At 33.4% G+C, this 3704-nt stretch overlaps 1 pseudogene; it reads left to right on the top strand.

Moving 5' to 3' along the window:
- The first annotated feature begins 1867 nt into the window (after positions 1 to 1867).
- Positions 1868 to 3301, top strand: LOC126409586 (NAD(P)H-quinone oxidoreductase subunit 5, chloroplastic-like; annotated as a pseudogene).
- The last annotated feature ends 403 nt before the right edge of the window (positions 3302 to 3704 follow it).

The following is a 3704-nucleotide window of genomic DNA, read 5'->3' as shown; positions in this document are numbered from 1 at the left end:
GAGTTAATATATGTTCTAAGTTGCAATATCATAAACAATCATTTTTTGTTTTTATAGTTATAAAAAAGGGAACCCTTCCTTAATTACCGAATGTAAATATGGTATCGAATTAAAGGATCCGTTGTGTCCTTTTTTGTTTTAGAGAATGCCGCCACTCGGACTCGAACCGAGATGCTCTAGCACTGCTTCCTAAGAACAGCGTGTCTACCGATTTCACCATGGCGGCTTGTTCGAAGTAATACTAACTATGCATATTCAATCGTCGATATTGAGAGGTTCATGCAATTGCAATAGATGATTATTGAATCAATCGAAGAATAGCCATTCAAGTCAATATTTGAAGGTTCCATAATTGTTACTAGCTTACCTTAAGCTTAGTAATAGTGAATCGATGGGGAAATAGTGAATCGATGGGGAAATGGGCAATCCCCATCTCGCAAATCATATAAAAATGCACTCTATTCACTATATTGAACCTTGTATCTTGCGTCTAATAACGCCCTTTAAAACCAAATAGTGCCATTTTGAGGGCCCAATATATGATAAGAATCATTAATTTATCCAATCATTGATTGATGTTGATTTAGATCATTTGAAGGGTTTCTTATCACATTATTATTTATTCTTTGCTTTTTTATTTCATTTTTTTTGTCGTACAAAAAACCTTTTGATAACCGGTAAAATGGATTTAGCTAAAGAAAAAGCTTTTACCGCGCCCAATATCCCTTTCTTTCCAAAAATTCTACGAATATGCTTTTTTGATATAGAAGTACGTTTTTGGAACCGCCATGCAAAAATGAACTTTTCTAGTTGAATGTGAAAGATGTATTGTTCAAATAGATCATTAATTTTTCTATTCATATATTATTATTTAGTTTATAGATTTTCTTCATAACATACAAATATGCGCATATAGCATATAATAGGGATAAACTAATTATTGCTAGGACTCAACTCAGTTGGAGAATAAAGAAAGGAGATTCGATTCGCTAGGTATAACTCTCATAGAAAAAATAGTTATCTTTTTCTCTTTTTGAAGTATTCATTATCATTATTATTGCATACAATGAAATCTCAGAAGAAAGAAAATTGTACTAATTGTTTCATATCTCCATTCATTAGATCGATGGTATCAACTACCGATGAATCGACCCCCGCAGATAAATAATATAAAAAGAAAATAAATAAAATAAAGGTTACATTCTATCTCAGTCTATTTCAATAGACATATATATAACCTACATATACCTACCGTCGTAATACATTTATAACAATAACCAGAAATAATTACCTACATGAGATAAAACAATAAGATTTTCTCTACCAATTGATCCATTAAAGCATAGCGCCCCACGATTCGAATAATACTTTTGTTCAATGATCATTACTTGAACATTACTGAACTTGATTAAGGCAATTTAAGTAACCTCTTACTTCACCTTCTTACTTCACCATATGGGAGGTTACAAGTATCATAGAATTTCCCACAAGTTCTGGTGGAAGCCAATCAATCAGTTCAAATTAAATTTAAATTAGTTAATGATTTTGGATAAAAGATCTTGTTGGGTTGAGTTATTGCGGATCTCATGATCCATATCAAAAGCTAATAATTACTTCACCCTAGTATTAAGCAATAATTTGCTTAATTATATCATTTGACCAATTCAATTGTAACTCCTTGGGTCAATTTTAAATAGTCGAGGAAGAGCGAGATTAATAAAAAGAATATTCTTTTCGTATCCTTATTTTGGTTTGTGTTAAAAAAAAAAATAATAAGAATGGTGATGAATGTGAATTGGGAACATAATTAATATAATTAATTAGAAGAAAATAGAGGAAAAGGTTTGATTAATTTTATTATATGGTTATGGAACGCACATATCAATATGCATGGATTATACCTTTCGTTCCGCTCTAGTTACTATGTTAATAGGATTGGAACTCCTGCTTAATCCGACAGCAACAAAAAATATTCGTCGTATATGGGCTTTTCCCGCTGTTTTATTGTTAAGTATAGTTATGGTCTTTTCCACTAGCTGGCGATCCAGCAAATCAATGGTAGCTCAATTTATGAATATCTATGGTCTTGGAGCATCACTAGTGATTTTTCCTTAGAATTCGGCTACTTGATTGATCCACTTACTTCTATTATGTCGATATTAATCACTACTGTTGGAACCTGGTTCTTATCTATAGTGATATTATATGTTCATGACCGAGGATATTGAGATTTTTGCTTATATGAGTTTTTCAATACAGCGATGCTGGGATTAGTTACTAGTCCCAATTTGATACAAATCCATATTTTTTGGGAACTAGTGGGAATGTGTTCCTATCTGTTAATAGGTTTTGGTTTACCCGACCAATTGCAGCAAATGCCTGTCAAAAAGCGTTTGTGACAATCGTGTGGGGGATTTTGGTTTATTATTAGGAATCCTAGGTTTTTATTTAATAACAGGTAGTTTCGAATTTCAGGATTATTCGAATATTCAATGATTCGATCATTAATAACAATGAGATGATTCCTCATTGCTACGCCTTGTGCCTTCTTTTATTCCTCGGTGCAGTTGCTAAATCTGCGCAATCCCACTTCATGTATGGTTACCTGATGCTATGGAGGGACCACTCCTATTTCGGCTCTGATCATGCGGCTACTATGGTAGCCGCAGGAATTTTTCTTGTAGCTCGGCTTCTTCCTCTTTTCATAGCCATACCTTACATAATGAATATCATATCTTGATAGTGTAATAACGGTACTATTAGGAGCTACCTTAGCTCTTGCTCAAGAGATATTAAGAGAAGTTTAGCTATTCCACGATGTCTCAATTGGGATACATTATTTGCTTTGGGTATAGGTCTTATCGAGCCGCTTTATTCCATTTGATCACTCATGCTTATTCTAAAGCATTATTGTTTTTAGGGTCTGGATCAATCATTCATTCCATGGAACCCATTATTGGGTATCTCCGACTAAGAGTCAGACATGGTTCTTATGGGCGGTTTAACTAAATATATGCCAATTACACAAAAACAACTTTTTTTTTAGGTACACTTTCTCTTGTGGTATTCCCACCCTCGCTTGTTTTTGGTCCAAAGACGAATTTTAATGATAGTTGGTTGTATTCACCGATTTTTGCGATAATACTTCTACACAGCAGGATTAACTGCATTTTATATGTTTCGTATGTATTTACTTACTTTCGAAGGGCATTTACGTAGTCATTTTCAAAATTACAGCGGACACACAAATAGTTCCTTCTATTCATATCCATATGGGGCAAGAAGGTTCCAAACCTGTTAGCAGCAATTGCTTTTAACAACAAGAATATAATGCAATCCTCCTTTTCCAATTGCTCGTTTTCTAATACATTAAAATTGCCGGTTATGTAAGAACCATGCGATCATCTTTAGTACTCATTTTTTCAAAAAGACTCTCATACTTACTATATCCGCATGAATGGACAATACCATGTTATTTCCCTGCTTATATTGGCCATATTACTTTGTTCGTTGGATGCATAGGAATTAATTTCGGGCACGAAGTAATGGAGGTTGAAATATTATCAAAATGGTTAACCCATCGATGAAACTTTTCATCAGAATTCAACTGATGAAGATTGGTATAAATTTTGACGAATGCATTTTATTCAGTTAGTATAGCCTACTTCGGAATATTTATAGCATCTTTCTATATGGGTCTGTCT

Source organism: Nymphaea colorata, unplaced genomic scaffold (genome assembly GCF_008831285.2).
Source record: "Nymphaea colorata isolate Beijing-Zhang1983 unplaced genomic scaffold, ASM883128v2 scaffold0599, whole genome shotgun sequence".
Taxonomy (NCBI): domain Eukaryota; kingdom Viridiplantae; phylum Streptophyta; class Magnoliopsida; order Nymphaeales; family Nymphaeaceae; genus Nymphaea; species Nymphaea colorata.
Note: the sequence above shows the minus strand (reverse complement) of the source record. Positions and strands in the feature narration are given on the sequence as shown.